Source organism: Notothenia rossii (assembly GCF_949606895.1).
Source record: "Notothenia rossii genome assembly, chromosome: 10".
NCBI lineage: Eukaryota > Metazoa > Chordata > Actinopteri > Perciformes > Nototheniidae > Notothenia > Notothenia rossii.
Genome location: NC_136908.1, coordinates 46,727,381 through 46,747,878, shown reverse-complemented (window position 1 = coordinate 46,747,878; position 20,498 = coordinate 46,727,381). Strand labels below are relative to the sequence as shown.

Sequence of the window (20,498 nt, the reverse complement as noted above, 5' to 3'; positions counted from 1 at the left end):
TCCTTGAATTTAAGGTCAATTGATCCACAATTGATATACATAATAAACATGATCCAATAAAATGTTATGCATGCATATACATTGATCTGTCTTTAAAATGTAGCAGCAACTCAAAAAGTGCATTGGCGGTTCAACTTTTCTTACCAATTTTCAATTTAAGGGCTTTCTTTATGCTATGTATATTATTTCCTTTTCAATATGTATTCCCTTATCATGTGTTCTGTAGACAGGCTTGGACACAGCCCAGATCTGGCACTATATAAATATGTGTACACTATGTGTGAGGAAGAGTGAGGATGGAAATGAGAGAGATCGCTCACACCATCTCTCCGCTTTCAATCAATAACCCTCTGATTCTAATAGACATTGATTGCATCTGAATCCCAGATCCCAAGTCACAAATGTGATTATAAAATGGCCAGTCTTGACACTTTATTGAAAACAATGAGGCTGGGAAGAGAAACAGGAGGAGGGAGGGAGTGGGAGTGACTGGCTGGGAAAGATGGATTAATCTTCTGCTTGTCAGCTTGCTGAAGTCTTCTCCTTCATCCACTTCTTCTTTTGTGTGCTTGTGTGCATGCGTTTGTATATGTGGAAGCAAGTGTGCACATTCTTTAAAGAAAAGATGGGAGACGTGTTGAGCTACTGTAAAAGCAGTAGAGTTCCAGTATTTCAACTGCACCCTACCTTGTCTCATTTACATTTTAGACCTCTGATGAATGGACTTTTAGATCATTTTGTATCTCAAGACCAGCACAATTCATAAGATGTGTATCATAGATCACTGTTATTGTTACTCTGGAATTACAGAAGAACTAAATGAACTAATATGGAATTGTGTTCTTCCCCAAAGCCCCAATATATTAAAGAATAATCGTCCCTGCCTCGAAATTATATGTTTATACTGCTAATTTGTTTTCCTAATTATGTTCTGTTGAGAAATGCAATCACTGCCTGTATTATGTTCCCAGGCTAGGTTTTGAGGTTGATGAGGCGCAGATACTGTCTTGCTTTATGCACCACCTCATATTTTAGAGTTGTCAGTGAATATTTTACTTTTCAGCTTCGGTGTCAAGTTAACATCTTTTGACTTGCCAAATATCTCCTTGCTATGTTGCCTGAAAATATGAATTAAGATGTGATACATTCCCTCTCAAAAGTATGCTGTTGCAAATTAATAAACTGAATTTAGAGAAAATACAGTTGTCACACATGCCTCCCTAAATGATCTGAAAACTACTCCCAAAATCTACTGCTGTGTTTACAAAACTTCCTGATGTAAACAACTTTCTATCAGCATCAGCAACCATTAATAATTCAATATAGCTCTTGTGTAGTGTAAATCTCTGAATTACATGATCTGTCAATCACTTTGGGAGCTCTATCAGATTTCAATCTCATGTTTTGAATTTAGCTGGTTTTCAATTTGAATTGAAATCTTCCCTTTAAAAACATCTGCCACTTATTCATCTAGCTAGAATATATACTCAACCACTTTCAATGTGTGTCATTGGAACTTAAAACAACAGCTATATATCAAAATGACCCTTCACATAATGGCTGATAGTTATTCATTTACGTGACTTTTATTTTTCTGCTTTTTGGAATCAGCCCCAGCTAATGCTTGTGTCAGTGTGTGTGTTTTCTGTGAGGTCACTTGTTTTATTTCTCGTTTTGCAAGTTGATGGTAGCTCTGTGATCACATGATACAGTGTAAAAAAAAAAATGTCAAAAGAAACTGTGAGAGGTTACCTAATGTTTTACAATTTAGATTTTGCATTTACCTCTGACTAAAACCCTGCCTTTTGGCGGATATTATGTGTGTGTGACTTATTTCCTTTCTACATTTCATGTGGATACTAAGAATGTGTGTCATTGTGTTTGCATGCATGTCTCCTGTCTGTGGGGGTGTATCAAATATGTGCCTTTGTTTTCACTAAAAGCAGTGCCAGTATCATCAGATGCCCATGACTAGACTACTATGTGTTTTGAATTTGTTTGGCATACCCGTTTACAATTCATTCTGCAGTGAAGGCTGTAATGAAGCTATTTTCTAACCCTCTATTTGTGACACAACTGTAGACTGAAATATCAGTTTCACCTTTCACTGAGGCACATAATCTCTACCTGGAAGTGAAATAGCTTAAAAAAGCTCAGCCTCCATGTCACAACATACTCATTTTATTTTTACTCCATTCACCAAAGGCTTACACACAGTTTGTTCATGCTGCATGTCATCGTGAAATGATCAAAAATAATTTGTTCTCTTTACCTTAATATAGACACAGAAGCTTTTACATCCACAGAAAACTAATTTTGCCATTTATTTATTTTATTGTGGAAACGTCACAAGCAATGCAGAGGGATTATAAAGTATTACAACAACAGTACAACAGATTCAATGAGGGATTATTCGAGGCAGGGTAGATTCAGGAAGAACGCAATAAAAGGGATTTCTTCAGTGAGTGTGACCGCTCATGCAAACAACAAATGCTGCATCTTGGGTATCTATTGAAATGTTTTAATAAAGATGCTCTCCTGCATATTGTTTGACAAACAGGCCTGGCTGTGTTGTTCTGGTGCATTTTGTTTGTAGTCTCACTTACCTTTTGTAAATCAGAGATGCATTTTCTTTGTGTAGTATGTTTGAGTTATTTGTACTCTGTGCCGACTGTTTTGTTTTTCCTTCGTTCATTTATTCCTAGCTTTGGTGCAGAACATTGCAAAATAAGTAGTGTGTTGTCTTCACGCCTGAGCGTCCACAGTTGTTGTTTGTTAACAAAGTGTATCAGTCCCTCTGTTGAAACCCCCATGCAAATTGAATATGATATAGTCTGTCACTCCAACACATACAGCGGCTTCTCTGCGGTGACACTGCCTGTTTATGACATTTACTCATGCATACATAACTACGCAATTTACAGCTCTTCCGTCAGACTTGGAAGACAATGATCAATTTAAAATGTAAATGCATTACCTCTGTGTTCAATCAATTAACAGTGAGAATAACATTGGTTGGTAATTTAATGTTTTCGCTTCCTATTCATCCTTCCTCATCTTTTTACTGGTGTTCTGATTTATCATCATGGACACCATGGACATAGTTGAATGCATGTATTTTCTAAATATAATCAGTGAAGATATGCTTGATATCTGTCACAAACATAAGTGGATGTAGGAATTGTAGGATGGGAGGATTAGTCATCCATTTCTCCAAGCAGCAAATTTGCATGAACGTGTCTGGTACACACTTGTGTTGTCATGCCCTTTAGAAAGTTTCTTGTGTTTAAATATTCAACATGATGATGTATGATGCAGTCTAACACATGTCAGGCTGATTTTAAGTGACACATGTTTATGCCTACTGTAGCTTTTTGAAGATTGGTTTACTGCTGGTCAGACCCAAAATAAATGCATTACATGCTCAAAACATCCTTAGAAATATTCATTCAGTTAAGCCAAGAATATCAGCATGGGTAAATATCCCAAGAAAGGATAAATGCAGATATTGACCTACAAAATAAAGCTACAGATATGAATACACACATAGACCGTATTTGGCCAGTGGATGCTGTTCCAAGGGGAAGTGAAAAGAGGAACAGTGGTAATGTGGAGCGGTGCCAGTCGATATTGTGCTGACAGCAGCTGGTCAAGTTGGTGAAAGCTACTGTCAATACATCATATCAGGAGACTACAAGAATAGATTCTCAGAACCTCAGTGTTTTTGTGTGTTTGACAATAATAAGGGGGGGGGGGGGGGGGGGGGGGGCTGATGAGTGGAATAAAAGTGTGCCCTCACACTATAGACAGTCTGGCTTGTGTCACAGTTTGTGAAACAAGCAGGACCCAAATGCAGATATAAACTGAAACTTCCTTTATTTCAAGGCTATGAGATAAATGTACAATGATAAACAGAACACTCACCGCAGAACTAGTCAGGGAACAAGACGAACCGACCAAGACAGACAGAAAACCCAGAACTTAAATACACCCAAGACCAATCACACAACAAGACACAGGTGAGGAGGGAGGAGAAAACACAGGGCCCTAGGTGAACATAATTAGACACACCAGGGAAACTAATGACAAGAGGAAGAACACAGGGAAAAGGACAAGACAATAACCCAAAGGAAAACATGACATGGAAAACAGCAAAAACACCCAAACCTACAAAACTATAAACGTGACATAACATGAGAATCGTGACATAACCCCCCCCTCAAGGGACGGATTCCAGACGTCCCAAAAAACAAAAATCCAGCAGGGTGGGTGGAGGGGGTCTGGAGGACGGGTCTCGGGCGGACGGCCCGGGGGCAAGGCAGAGTTCAAAAAAGGGGAATTCGGGCGGACGGCCCGGGGGCAAGGCAGAGTTCAAAAAGGGGAATTCGGGCGGACGGCCCGGGGGCAAGGCAGAGTCCATGGAGGGAATCTCGGGCGGACGGCCAGGGGGCAAGGCAGAGTCCATGGAGGGGTGGAGACCAGACAGCTCCGGAGGCCGGTCAGGAGCCGGTGTTGGCAAGATCCCCCATGGAAGAGGACACAGGACCGGCAGGACCCCCGGCAGGAGAGCAGTCGGCAGAATCCCCAACGCGACAGGACATGGAGTTGGCAGGACCCCCAGCGGAAGAGTAGTTGGCGGGACCTCCAACGTGGCAAGACATTGAGTTGGCAGGACCCCCGGCAGAAGAGCAGTCTGCGGGACCTCCAACGGCTCAGGACATGGGGTTGGCAGGACCCCCGGCAGAAGAGTAGTCTGCGGGATCTCCAACGGGACCAGACATGGAGTTGGCAGGACCCCCGGCAGAAGAGTAGTCTGCGGGACCTCCAACGGCACAGGACATGGGGTTGGCAGGACCCCCGGCAGAAGAGCAGTCTGCGGGACCTCCAACGGCTCAGGACATGGGGTTGGCAGGACCCCCGGCAGAAGAGTAGTCTGCGGGACCTCCAACGTGACAAGACATGGAGTTGGCAGGACCCCCGGCAGAAGAGTAGTCTGCGGGACCTCCAACGTGACAAGACATGGAGTTGGCAGGACCCCCGGCAGAAGAGTAGTCTGCGGGACCTCCAACGGCACAGGACATGGGGTTGGCAGGACCCTCGGCAGAAGAGCAGTCTGCGGGACCTCCAACTTGACAAGACATGGAGTTGGCAGGACCCCCGGCAGAAGAGTAGTCTGCGGGACCTCCAACGGCAAAGGACATGGGGTTGGAAGGACCCTCGGCAGAAGAGCAGTCTGCGGGACCTCCAACGTGACAGGACATGGAGTTGGCAGGACCCCCGGCAGAAGAGTAGTCTGCGGGACCTCCAACGGCACAGGACATGGGGTTGGCAGGACCCTCGGCAGCGGGGCAGACTGCGGGACCTCCAACGACACTTGAGTGGGTTGGTTCGCCAACAGAACCTGGGAGCTGGCGTCGGACGGACATCCAACAGGAGACGAGGTGCTGGAGTCGGCCGGTATGCCGACAAGACACGGGGAGCTGGCGTCGGCCGATGAGTCAGCAGGTGACGAGGAGCAGGAGTCGGGACCATGGTTACTGGAGCCGGCACTGAAGCCGGGAACATGGCTGTAAGATCCGGTTCTGGAGCCGGAAACATGGCTGTGTGGGCCGGCACTGGACCCGGAAACATGGCTGTAAGGTCCGGTTCTGGAGCCGGCAACATGGCTGTAAGGTCCGGTTCTGGAGCGGGAAACATGGCTGTAAGGTCCGGCTCTGGGGCCGGAAACATGGCTGTAAGGTCCGGTTCTGGAGCCGGAACCCTGGCTGCTGGGCGCGGAGCAGAAGCCTGGACCCTGGCTGTGTAAGCCAGGTAATGGAGTATGGAAGCAAAGCTGCATGGGCCGGCACTGGAGCACGGAGCCACGGCTGCTGGGTCTGGCGCTGGAGCCGGAACCATGGCTGTTGGGCGCGGAACCCTGACCTTGCGTCTCTTAGGAGGTTTTTGGAGGCTTCGTGGACCCCCAAACTCCAGACCAGACCCCAAGAAAGGGTCAGAAAATGAGGACTGGCTCCCAGGGCTACGTGAAAAAATCCTAAACCACTCGAGCAACAAGCTCCAGAGCCAGGGCTTGCGAGCAACCTCCTGGCGTGCCTCCTTCAACGCAGCCTCTCTACCCCGTCTAGATGAGGCGCCTTTCCACGTATAAAAAATATACTCCAGAGAATATCCAAGACGTTCCGCCTGTAGCTTCAAAAGATCTGCTGGGTCCATTTTAAGGTCGGTTCGTTATAAACTGAAACTTCCTTTATTTCAAGGCTATGATATGTACAATGACAAACAGAACACTCACCGCAGAACTAGTCAGGGAACAAGACAAACCGACCAAGACAGACAGAAAACCCAGAACTTAAATACACCCAAAACCAATCACACAACAAGACACAGGTGAGGAGGGAGGAGAAAACACAGGGGCCCAGGTGAACATAATTAGGCAATTAGACACACCAGGGAAACTAATGACAAGAGGAAAACACAGGGAAAAGGACCAGACAATAACCCAAAGGAAAACATGACATGGAAAACAGCAAAAACACCCAAACCTACAAAACTATAAACGTGACATAACATGAGAATCGTGACAGCTTGCTCCTATTCAGTCTACCTTGCCTTGTGGAAGAGATGAAGACACTATTATCATTTTGTTGATGGCATAAGGACTTAGAGCCATTACACACCTGGCGAACAGAAGGCTGCAAGGCGCCACTGTGGCAAACCATAACCTGTGGTTTTTTGCAGTTTTTTCGTTACCATTGGTTCTATCCTTCATTAGCAGCTGTTCGGACATTTTGAGCATGATGATTTTACAGTGGAGGCAACTGGTGAGAGAGAGCTGCTGGTAGTTCAGCCCACTATAGTAATGATATCACATATTTAACACAATTTTTCACTGGTATGTTGTCCTCTTTTTTCAATTACAAAAGATTACCAAATGAGAATACGAGCACAAAGCAACACTTTTATCGCAGTAATGTTGCCACGCATATTCTTAATGATTTGTACTGCTTAAAAGTCAGAAGTCATCCATCATCCTGACCTCCACACACTTGATTTTCCACTTCCTGTATTGGCACTTGACTTTGGCCTTTAATGTAAACGGATATGGGCTATAGTGGATAAAGTTAAAAGAGGGACTATGTGCTTCCTTTGAGCTTGATTCCATTGCACCACTTTATGTTTGATGGCCTTGCCTTGGCTCTTTGCATGTTTAATATGTGTACCAACCCCCTGACCATCTGCAGTGCCCATCCCAAGAGTTCAGTTCTAGGGGGGACAGAAAGAGGCACAGTGGGGGTAGCTTGGTCTGATCTCCATGGACATGAGCCTGGATCTCTAGAGAAATGACTGACAAAACATTGATTCACCTGGCCCTGCAGTGTGTTGGTAGACACGCACGCACGCGCGCGCGCGCGCACACACACACACACACACACACACACACACACACACACACACACACACACACACACACACACACACACACACACACACACACACACACACACACACACACACACACACACACACACACACACACACACACACACACACACACACACACACATATGCACACACACACACACACACACACACACATATGCACACACACATATGCACACACACACACACATATGCACACAGCTATGTAGACAGACAGACAGACAGACAGACAGACAGACAGACAGCTGCTAGCCTGACGGGGAGGCTGATGGAGATGATACATGGATGAATAAACACACACACGAGATGATGGAATAAAAACTGAAACACACATTTACACAAAAAGTAGTAAGTCATCAATATGCAAACTAACTAATTATATGACTGAGTGACATATTCAACCCACCCGTCCATGCACCCCCACGCACACGCCCCTGCACACACACACGAGATATACAGAAATGTCAGCTTCAATATAATTAACTATCTAGTAGCTCACAAAACAGACAGAAAATTGAAAATCTATTTACAATCCAAATCAATGGGTTATCAGAGTGTCATTCATTGCGTCCACACAGCACATACAACTTCATTAGTTCAGCGACACGCTAATAGATTTTCTACGAAAATGAGATATCATGAATGAGGCTGACATATCCAGTGTCTCAGTTTGATTTAAACCAGGAGGAATCAAGCCATTGAGAGAGTGAAGGGAATGAGCATATACTTTTATGAAGATGGACACACTAAATTCCGCATGGCACCTCATAAATATTATCATCCCTAGGATAGAAATGACTTGTAAATTGAACATAAAGCGGATATATACATGCTCTGTGATTTACCAGCCTTCCGCATTGAGGGATATACAGTGACAGATGCGTGATTAATGTCATTATGTGGCTGATACAGTGTGTTTGTTGGGGCTCGTAGGGGAAAGGGGAAGACCCCCGGGAGCAGTGCACCTCTGCAGGGTGATCTCTGCATCCCCACAGGCTTAAGCTAAACCATATACAGCTGTGTTTAAAGGGGTTCACTGAGTTAATTCAAAAGGACACAGGGACGCAATATAGGCTTATGGGATGCCACACACATGCACGCATGGACAACCACACACATTTGTCTGAAAGATGAGGAGAGCTGCTGAAATAACACTGCCAGCTGGCAACAGGGTTCACACAGACACACACGCGGACCTCCCTACAACCCACTTGACTGCATTAAAAAAGAGGCTTCATCAAAGCTATTCATGGTGCCTCAATAAGTCATCGTCTCATTTGCAAGACAAATGGGAAAGTCAGATTGGTCAGTGAATTTGAATAAAGAGCCGAGCACCGGTCGTGCATCTTCTGTTCCTCCTCTGCCCTTGCAGACGCAAGCTTTCACAAAGCAGAACTATATCAACTGAACGCTCAATATAACAACTTGAAAATGTAAACTTTAACACCTTGTATACATTACCTAGGCATGTCCTGTTTCAATTTGGGACTATAGCTATAATTCAGTTTAACCAAGAGACTGTAATTGGATAAAACCAATTATACCATGATCTGGGTGAATCCCAATTTCTGATTGGCAGCAGGGTGTCCAAAAATGACTGATAATGGACAATTACGATAACAATGGACAGCTAAGTTATTTTGGTCAAAAATAATTAGCTGGCTCTAAAATGACTAACCAAAAATCTATCTAAGTCTATGCTTAATGCACAATAGTCTAAAACAAGGCTTTAATTTTGTCCATAAAATATTCCCCAAACATTAGGAATAACTACAATAATTTATTTCTCATTTAAACTTTCAGGATAACTTGGATACAATGTTTAAAAAAACATGTACAATTCCACAAATCGGACCTCATCCGCTGAAGAAGATCTTGAGATACCAATGAAAGCTCCGAAACAGCTACTAATGGATATTGTGGTCATAATGTTTTGCCAGTTGAGGTTTCCTTAATAATGAATTATCACTGATCTCAACTTCTAAGATAACGTGGACTAAGTCTTAAATGATCTGAAAAATAGAAATTTTACCATTTACAATTCCAATACAACGTGGGTATTACAGCTGCGTAAAATGTCAGAGAGAACAATGGACATTACAATAGTTATGCCAAGCCTGACACGCATATAAATGTTCTGCTTATGTAGTGAATATATTTTTTTTTGCCAAGTGTACTATAAATTAAAACAAATCTTGTGTGTTCAAGCTCTCAAGACAAACCTGTTCGTCCTTGAATTAATTTATGCTCATGCTACACACAGATAGTATGGACCTCCTATGATAAAACATAATTATTCAGACCTATAATCAGTTGGTCCAAGCATGTTTGACTTATACATGGACCTGTCACCTTAACATTAATTTCATAAGGTCATGTGATTCTAACCCTTCATAGAATTACTATTGTCACTGTAGATTGCAGCACTATTGATTTGCTGTGCTTTGAAAGCTATCTGATATTGAGATCCACAGACTGTTGATTTAGCTCTGCACTTGGGTTGGATAATTAAATGAAGCCAATAGGTCTGTAGATATCAATGCATTTTCACCCTTCAAATGACTCCGGTCCTCCCCGGTGTCTGTCACAAGGACTAAAGTATAATAAATGAACAGAGATCTGACACTGAAATCAATGACCTGTCAGATCACGATTTGGGAAAATGGCAACCAAACCCAACACACTATTGTTAATTTATTGTGAATTGATTCAAGGGGTCAGTCTAAGTGACTTTTGACATTGAACTTTGTGTTTATTTGTTTTCCAAAAGCCATCTTTTTTTAAAATTCCAGTCCAGCTCTCTGAACTTTCAAAGATATCAGGCTGAATTTGATTGAAATGTTTTATGCAAAGATATACAAGACTTAATATCTTGATTTGATGTAATGCTTAAGCCAAGCCATCACAACTTTAAAGAAGCTTTATGTGACGTTTATTTTGCAGTAGCCTAGCTCACGTAGTGGGCTTCTAATGAGTGAAGCAAGAAAAAATAGGTGCACGTGATCAGTCACTGGCTCCAAACTGGCGTTAATAAGTACAACGTTCCTTTTTTTTTTACAGTAGAGTTGCTCAAATGTTAACGTTTAAACTTAAAATGCATATAAACGCCGGAGTTTTCGTTTTTGGAAGAGAGTTTAGGAAAAACCATTTGGGGTAAGTAAGGTTTTTAAAATGTTACTAGTGCTGGTTTTCGGCTTCTTTCACAGTTATTCCAGCCCCATTTGGTTAAAGGATAGTTTGCAAACACTAGTAATTACTATATTAATGCCTGTCTTAGCTTTTTTGCTGTTCATTTTTCGCCTTTAAAATGCTAGCATAAAGCTACATGTTGAAACGTCCACTTACGACTTGTGGTGCTTCTTCCCCTCCTAAGAGACATGAACCCTACAAAGTACATAGCCCATAAAATGAAGTACGCTAATTTATTTTTGCTAGACCGCTTACTGTTTCCTTTTGACGTTACAGGTCTCTATCGTCTGTAATCATTCATTTGATGCTTGTTTTTACTAGCATGCATGCTTTATGATGCAGCAGCTCATTTAATCACTTGTGGCTTTACGTTTCCGGGATTTTTGTGTATCACTTGTACTGTATAATTGCAGGTGTTTTACAGTTGTCATTGTGCGTATTAAACCCTATGTTTAAATTCTAGAAAAAATGACTATGAATTGTGGCCATGAACGGCCATTATGGCGCTTTGTATGCATTTGTTTGTCTCAGTGTCGGGCTGTAAGATTCCATTGGCCTGTAGGTGGGGCTCTGATGCAGTGTTTCAAAGCAAAGAACCCCTCTGGAAATGAGACCAGGGAGGGAGAAAGGGAGGGGAAGGGAGGGAGGCAGAGAGGATGCTGCAGCAGGCACGGATACCCCCGATACAATAGACCCCTCCGAGCGCACTTCTCTGAGACATAGAGAATAAATTGTCAGGGGTTGCAATCGCATGCACATGTTTTTCTCTCGTCACTTGTTGTCATTGAGCACATTGCAAAATCCCCAAACTTTTCATTCTATCAGTGGCTGATTCAATTGCTTTTTGTAAGAACGTTTAACAGTTGGCCTTTGTTTTGAGATGGATAAGGGCTCAAAGAGACCGCAACATGGCTTCAATATTGTGCGCAATATGAAGTCGATGGGGATGGGGTTGCTTTAAATTGTCTTCATATGAAGAGTAGAAGTAGGCTTGGTAGACTATTTTATGAAAATAGGTATTATTCCCGTACCCCCACGCTACTTATATAATTGAAGAAGACACGATTACATAATTAGGACTTTTAGAATATTAATTGCTTCAAATGTGTGGGGGGAGGATGCACTCCTGGAGCATGTTAAAAGATCATCAAGGAAGAAAAATGCAGATTCTAATCCCCTACAACTATGCAAGTGTCGTAATTATGTTCAGTGTTGCCTAATCTCCATCTTTAAATGATCCTGCGATTAGATATTCAAATCCGATGATCTGATCATTTCACCCCGGTATTGTAGCGTATTTGTGTAAATTCCCCTTTGGCTTTGCCAAATCCCATTCTCAACGGGATGAATGCATTACATAAACCTCTATTTTAACAAAGCATAAGCTTAATTTAAGCTCATATCTGTCATATTTTTTTTCCGGGTGAATAATATCCACCAAAGGGTGGAGCTGGTAAACTTGAAAATCAACTTCTTAAAAGTTGTTTAAAGGTTCTTACACTAAAACTCTAGGCCTACATGAAACTGCACAGTGGAATTGTCACAGTTTTGCTGTCATTGCCTAGGAAATTAGATCATAAACATGATGGTAATAAATGGTTTGTTGTTTTGTATCGTGCTCATTAATGCGCACTAAGCCTCTTTAGGGTAGTTGCCAAGGACTTACAAATGTAACCCAAACACAGCCCCCCTGTCACTGCAGACGACGCAGGAACCATGTTGAAAACAGTCGCCTTTTGCAACGGGCAAAGCGCCATCTAGTCCCTCCCGAGCCTGAAGATCCGCGTCGAGGCTGCAAACTCCGAGGCAGCCCCTCTCTCTCTCTCCGTCTCTCCCGCACTCCCTCCTTCCCATTCGCACTCCGCTGCAGCACCCTCAGCACATCAGTTGAGCAGGAGCACCGCACTGAGTCACATCGATACACACCCGCTCTCTGCATGCACACACATGCACGCACACACACACACGCACGCACACAAGAACAGCCTCCTGCGGTATCCCATACGGCGCAGTGGCTTTTCCAACGGCATACAAAGTGTATCCTCGCCTGGGAATGGGAAGTGGAGCTCCCGGGTCTCAGAGCGCTCAGAGCGGCGTAGTAAGGTCCTGCTGATCGGCGATGCTCCTGGAAGTCTGCTGCAATTTATTTTTTCCTGTGCAGGAATCGCCCTCTAACTACACCTCTACCGGGGATTTTAAAGTGGACAAGACGTGTGATCAGGATATAACGTTATTTTAAGCATTTCTCTTTTTTTGGGGGGAGTAAAAGGAGTTGGGGATTGCTCTGGAAGTGCCTCTTATCCGCAGTGTCGCTGCGGCTGTGAAGTGATATCTGCATTGATTACAGGTAAGAAAAGAGGCTTGTCACGGCGTTAGTTTGTACAGCCAGGACTGTTTGTTTTCTGCTTTATTGCCATTATAGCCAGGTTTTGGGAGTGAGGTTGCCACTGCACCAGCCAGGTGACCAGGGAGGCGTGCTGCACCTGCTCTGGCTGCGCCATGCCCGTTCTGCGCACTCCGGCAATCGGGCGGGTTTCATACGGAACCTGTCCATTCGGATCGCACTGCCCCGGGAGAAATTACTGAACATCTTAACGACATCTACTATGTCTCTTAACTTGGGACCCTTTATCGACTGGATTCCCTCCGTTTTCGGGTTTCTTTATGCCCTTCATCCACTGTAAGCCAGAAAGAGCAGCATGCCCAAATTGTACTTGTTCCTCTTGCAGCGTTAACTCTGAAGGTTAACACTTAAATATGTGTCGGGGATTCCGTGTCGGATTTACGCAGTGGCTTAGGGGAAGAACCCAGTGCGTAGGACTTGCATAGTGGCGTATGGATTTATGGACTGCGATTTTAGTGACACCTCGGTTTTAAATCTTGGACATGATGACATTTACACTAGCCAATATGATATTGTAGTACTTTTTTTTCAACGAAGATTAGTAAATCACGTGCCATGGTAAAATATAACAGGTAAAGCATTTTGGAATTCGATTGAACACGGCATGTTTTGTTTTTTGAAAAGTTCCATGCCGTGTTGGATGATGTCCTGAATCTTTAGGGATCCACGCTGGGATGTTTTTTGTAACCTGAAACTATTCAAGCATGGTAGTCTGTGCACAGTAGCGTTTTCCAAATGGGTTTGTTCACCTATTTCTGCTTTTTGGACATCTCATTGTAGCCAGTGTATATCTTTATGTTTAGAAATCTCTATGGCGGCACATACATTATTTTTAATTTGATAGTAGGCTACTACCTTTCTGTGTTTCGTTAATAGAAAACGCATCTTTGTGTGAAGCAAAATGACCGTGAGCAGGCACATTTACCCCGTGTGGCTTTCATGATCACAGGGATATACGCAGTCTATTCTCAAAGCTGCTGAACTTGACCAATGTGTCTCAAACGGAGTGCTCCGGGGAAATGTTGAATTGAGGAACCCTCAAGTTAACAGAAAACATTTTTATTTTAATATCTACAGGGACTCAATCTCTGTGGGATGCAATAAGGCAAGCTACTGAGTTCAATGCAACTTTATCTCAAGTCAGTGGACTGTATTAGCCTACCATGATGTTACTGTAGCATCCATTGTGGTCACATGCTGTGTTTGATTTACTGTTTGAACTAGTTTTTACAGATTGATGAAATTAATGGATGTTGCTCTGAAACCTTGTGTGTGAGTCTGTGTGCTTCATTATCGTAAAAAAAAACGTTGTGACATTGAATTTCTTAAGCAATTTGGATGTATTTGTATTGACGGCACTCACATGTATCACTTTTTTCTTTATTGGAATTTTCTGCTGTATTCCCTCTTTTTGAGTCATACCACATAGAGTAAGCCAATGGACTGATGATGAGCAATGATGAATCATTCTTCTTTAGTGCTGAATGTTTAAGAGTCTGACGGTCAACACTGTCTGAATACAATGCATTTGTTCTGGAATGAGTTTCTTATTTATTTTTAGGAATTTGTTTTTGCCTACATTGTATTCGTGCATTGAAGGTTGATCATCCCCTTTGGCACAGCGTATCTGTCCTTTACTGAAATCAGGGTCATTGATACTTGATCATGGGAATGTTTGTTGGAGTTTGAGCTGATTTCTAGACATTTAAGCAAGGGAAGTCACAGTGCAGGCTCTTCAGCACACACTGCAGTTTCAACCAGTGAAGTGGGATGTAAGCGACATCAAATGCCATTTTTGGAGTCAGGGACTTACTTTGTCTCTCTCTTGCGTCCCCCTTCCTCCCACCCTCTCTTGCACCTCATGCACAGAAAGCAGCTGCTCGAGCCTATATGCAAAATGCAGATTCCCAGTACAGCAGTCACACTGCGTACTCTGAGCCCCTCTGCCGGTTTGTTCCTCCCCCTACCCACCTGCACTCCAGACTCAATGCATCAATTCAGTGTTGCCCTCGTAACGCTCTTTGGTTTAAACCTATGCTTAATGTACACCATTGTCTTATTGTTGTTTCCCAGATGCACTACAAATACTGGGATGATACTGTGTTATTTTTGTTTTATTATCCCAATTTCATACTTGTGTTTAGTGTACACTCAAAGCATGCCTTAAGGGATGAGGCTATATCCTGGAAAAACCATGAGGGGCAGTGTGGCTTCACAGCCCAGCATAGTGGATATTGATTTCATATACATGTTGTTCTTTGACATCAATTTAGATTTAGTGTATGTTGGAAAATAAATCAAAAGACACATGTTTTTTCTTGGGAAATAATAAAATCATCTTTACGCAGATGTTCTTTTGCATCGTTTTTTGTATTGCATTATCATATGTTTATGTGTTTCTGGGTGGTAGGGTCAAACATTGATATAATTGGATATCATTCTTTCCTAGTTGAGATAATCTGCATTGGTACTCATTCAAGTCCCTCTGACGGTTATTTGACAGACAGCTGAAAACAAACTTGACAGCAAAACATTAGATTATGTTGGTTGATGGGTAAGTTATAAGCTGCTGCTTAACTGTGTGTGGCTGGCAATTGTGAGGTGAACTACAGTAGGTCCCTCGCAGGGCAAATTATTTTCACTGCAGTGAGAAGTTTTCTTGCTTGTCTGGGTCAACCTGACTGTGGCTAGCAGGGCAGACTGATGTGTGAGAGTCTGCTTTCAATGTTGATGTGTACACATTCCTTAATGTTGCAGTCTACAGTGTCAGTCCTTTTGAAATATGTTTGTGCTGTGTTCTGCTGCTCAAGGTCTCAAGGGGAAAACATTTAGTCCCTGAGCAGTTGGATAATCCTATCTCATCTTGCTTCCTTGTCCTTTCACCAAATTCCATTGTTCCGAGTTCAAAACTCTTAAAACCTGTAGGGGCATTTGGCAGTTTGCAATCTCCCTCTCTCACTTACGATTCTCCCCTGCCCTCTCTGCCTGTGTGCTGTCCATCAAGCCTGCCTATAGGAATTGGAACAGCAGCCTTTATCGGCCTGTAAGCACCTCACATTGACATACTACCCCCTGTCTGTCGGCCAATGTTACGGCTACAAGGCGGAAGTTTGGACCGGGAGAGCACGGCCCTGTCAATATTATGGCTTGCTAATGGATAAACTCTCACTCTAACCTTGGCAGTTAAGACATTCATTACATTTTGGAGGTGGTGGACTTACAAGAACAAGCTCCATAGGAAATCTTTGCAATGTGTTCAAGTCAAGGGAGGTAAACTGAATGAATATGAACTGAGATCTTAGAGTGATATAGATGCCTGGGCAGGACTCAGCAGAAGTGTGTTTATGTGTCTGTGTGGGTGTGAATGATGCATCTGTGACTGAGGCCCTATATGAATACTCTGGTCACAGAGATGTATCGTCATGTCAGACTGAATGATGTGTCTGTGGATTAGACCTGAATGGAGCTCTCTGTTTGTTCTCATGCTCTTTCTGTTGCTCGCTTTCTCTCTTTTTCTCTTGCTTGCTTTCTCTCTTTTTCTCTCTCTCTCTCTCTCTCTCTCTCTCTCTCTCACACACACACACACACACACACACACACACACACACACACACACACACACACACACACACACACACACACACACACACACACACACACACACACACACACACACTTAAAAACCCCTCCGGGCTGTGACAGGACTACCAGACGCAGGCTAGTGTCCAATTAGACCCCCTCCCCTTCCATGCCACCAAACACCACAGAGAAGATTGCAAATTGTATTTCCGTGTCACCAACTGTTCTTCACACCATAATCGGTCTCCCATATTTTAGGACCGTACAGACTGATTTTAACAATGGCTGCAGGGCTAACACAAATGTGAAAATATAAATGTTGGGGGGTGCGTTGTTATTTGTCAGAAAGTCATAATATTTGTTTTTGGTTAAGGGTGAGAAATGAGCTTTAACACCTTATTGTGTAATTGGAATAGCATTTTAAAATTGTAGCCATTCAGTTACAGTTGTATCTTAGACCTTAACTTACCGCACAGAACCATTGTCTTTATCTTGTCTGTATGGACTTGACCTTGGCTTCAAACTTGCAATGTACGATTTAAAGTCTGTTCAGATGACATTTCATTATAGCTTGATGGTTTTGATCAACATTTTATTTTGAAGGGAGGAGGGATTCTATGCTACATTAAAAGAGTAATTGCTTACAAGTATGTAATTAACCCTTTGGTAACGCACCACAAAACTACATATGGATGTTTGCTAGAGCAATGACAGCAGAGATCTGAAGTGAGGATCGCCGAACAATAGGCGTTGTGAATTCTATGGAGAGAAATCAATACGCGTCACAGGATTCAATTTAATGAGAACCTTTGTTCTCCTCTGAATAGTTTACTCAGCTGTGTGACGCCTACAGAGAATCTATGGGTGTGTGTTTGTGTGTGCGTGCACACACTTCCTGCTGTTCATAACTCCACTTTTTTCATCCTGGCAGCTAGAGTCCTATTAAGCTGTCACGTGCTTTTTATAATGGGGCCCGATACATGTACGCAACTATATCACAGTTGCACCACTTTTATGTTCTCCCTCCAGCCTTCTCTGATGCTCCTTTTCATCTATTTTCTCAACCCTTCTCTCCCGCTGACTTTTTCTGCCTCCAGCTCTCTCGTTCCATATCTTTCTGCCTCACTCCAAGCTGCCAAGCACATAACTTTATCTGTGTGTGTCTGTGTGAGGTTGGGCAAAACAATCCCGACTGTTGTGACATTGGAGTGACCTAGAGGCAGGATAGACAGTGAAAAGGAGACATTGGACGATTACGTTTTTAGATGGGAATCAGGAAGAAGTGGAAAGGCCCCAACATATCAGTGGTTTTACTATGCTGCTCCTTTTGATAAGACCCTATAAAGCGTTTCTCCCAGGTTTCTATGATTCATATAGAGCTGTGATGTATAAACAGCTCTCTTTGATGCAGCGGCAGGTGACACACTGTGGCATATTGGCTTTTATGTTTGTGTGTGCAGCCAAGCATGAAAAGCAGTAAATTAGTTTTGTTTCAGATGCATGAAATGATGAGGAAATTGCAGAGGGTCTTGGGGCATTTCCCCCCCCTCTATTTCTCATTTGCTACCGCACTGACGCCTTAAGTCCACGCGAGGATTAGGCCCCTAATTCTGTTTTCATCCTGTCTATCGCAGAGAAGCATGGGCACGCATGCTTAAGTATGCATGCATTCGTGCACACACATTTGATTCATCCATATCAGACAATACCTCAAAGCTTTCTTTAATAATCATGCAACCTACAGCCAACATATGATCTCTGTTGTTTATGGCTTTTAAACCATGATGCCACAGTATCTCTGTTCAGGACAGAAACCTCATCTTACCTTTTGAGTAGCACATTTCAATTTGAGGAACAAACCATGTTTTGATAACATTTGTATTATTAATCTGTTGTAATCTGTTTATGACTAAATCCACCGGTCAACATCTTCAGCAGGAGGACTTGCAACACTGTCAACATACAGTAGGAGAAGAAGTAGAGGTTAATGGCATTGGTTGACAGTTATATGAACGCTCTTGACCCTCCACTCGCTACTTTAAACTTGAGGAACCTGCAGCGCCATTGGTGAGCGCTGTATTTGAGAAAAGTTGAACTTGCTTCAACTTGAAAGGGGGATAGGTGCTGATGGCGCTAAGTGCTAAAAGAGGTCAGTGTTTTCTAACGCTTTCTGAACACTCAAAGCACAATCTCTCCTTAGTCCCAGTGATAAAAGGTTTTAGCAGAAGATTTATTTTTGTCATGTATGGTTTGCTGTGAAAAACATACTATGTGACAAATTCTGCCATATCACAACTCTATCTGTAACATAGTTTGTCCTTCCTGAAGTGCAGTGCTCCTGTGACTGACAAGTGTTTCAAGACCCTGTAGGAATGGCTCAGAGTTGTGTTAACTGTTAAATATACTGAGAGTGTTTTTTCTATGTTTGATTACTATATTTTTACAGTATAATAGTGTCTCCTAGCAGGAGGGATCTTCTGTTGCGGTGACCAGACACATTAAAGTTAATGATATGTCTCACCACTTTTGTCAGCCGCACAGGCACACACTCTGTCTCTTGTCCCCTCTCTCACACTTCCTGTCTGCTCAGAGTGTCAGTGGTGTCAGGGGGCATCAGTATGCAGTGTTGCCACAGTAATTGTGAAACAGCGGGCTCAGGGAGGACCCCTGCTGTGCTTTAGCCAGAAGGCAGTGGGGGAAGGATCTGCTTTACTGTAATACCAACCCTACATCAATCCACCTTCTCCTTTCTCCCCCCTCCCTTCCCCTCTGGATATACAGTATCATAGTCTAGCAGCATAATGTTGGGATGTTACAGAGAGATTTAACAAGGCTTACATTGGGTTTTCGTGTAATTCTTCTGTCTGTGTGCTACTCCCTCTTGAGTTTAGGATTTTGTGTTTCTTGAGTATTCTTTTTCTCTGGATGGGATTTGGAATGGCTTTTGAATAGAGTGATTGACTCTTAGCCAGACCCAAATCTCGCCAATTGCTGTGAAGAGGTTTCTGCTCTCTGGATAAAATCGTGACTCATTTGTTATTCCGGTTAAGCTTAGGACTTTCATCACTGATGGGAAAGTTTTGACATCCCAGCAAACCTCTCTGTCTCTCCCAAAACTGATGAATGATCAACTTCATTATCTGCAGGATGCGCTATTCACACATGATGTCATCCCTCAACTGTAACACATGTTTTGATTGATATCATAATACCCCCCCTGTTGTGGAAATACTTTGTACTGAGAACTGTACAAACTGATTGCTGAGAACTCACTGCCAAGCTTGCATTGCTGCTCAGCGTAGGGAAGACCTATTCAATCTTTCCGCTATAGCGACACACAGCATCCTTACCTGCCACCCACGCAACTAACAGTGTTCCTATGGCAACATGATTTGTCAACTGGGAGCCCCTCAACAGAAATGTTCTTTACTGCTACACTTGCCTTGAAAAATAGCATGAGGCACTAAAGGTACCTGATGTGTTGATACTGTGATGGACATTTGACCTTTTGCTTACCCCATTGTTATCTCCAGTGGGAGAAAGTTGCTATAGTACTTGTTGACATACTCCACACTGATTGCAATGCATTTGAGATATCCTGTTGTTCTGCTCTTTTTTTGAAAGACGTTCTAGTGTTTGGTGGTCATACTACATTCTTCTGAGCAACAGAAACATAATTTACATGATATTCTGTTATGTAATCCGTATGTACCAACATAGAAAGGCACATTTCAGAAGATGGAACTGGTCAATTCACTTTTGCTTAAAGAAATATCAAAATGGTCATTGACTGATTTTGTGTTGGTTAACTACTTAACTAACAGATAGGTGTGTGTGTGTGTGTGTGTGTGTGTGTGTGTGTGTGTGTGTGTGTGTGTGTGTGTGT

General features: G+C 43.0%; 1 protein-coding gene across 2 annotated transcripts in view; it reads left to right on the top strand.

The window, feature by feature from the left end:
- The first annotated feature begins 10,504 nt into the window (after nt 1-10,504).
- Nucleotides 10,505-20,498, top strand: part of plxna4 (plexin A4) — a 229,002-nt gene continuing 219,008 nt past the window's right edge. Inside the window, exon 1 of one of the 2 annotated variants that reach the window (XM_079656550.1) lies at nt 10,505-10,593. The gene's annotated coding sequence lies outside the window, so the exon portion shown is untranslated. Of the gene's footprint in view, nt 10,594-12,481; nt 12,977-20,498 lie in introns of those variants that run through there. The other variant, XM_079656549.1, reaches the window with a different exon arrangement.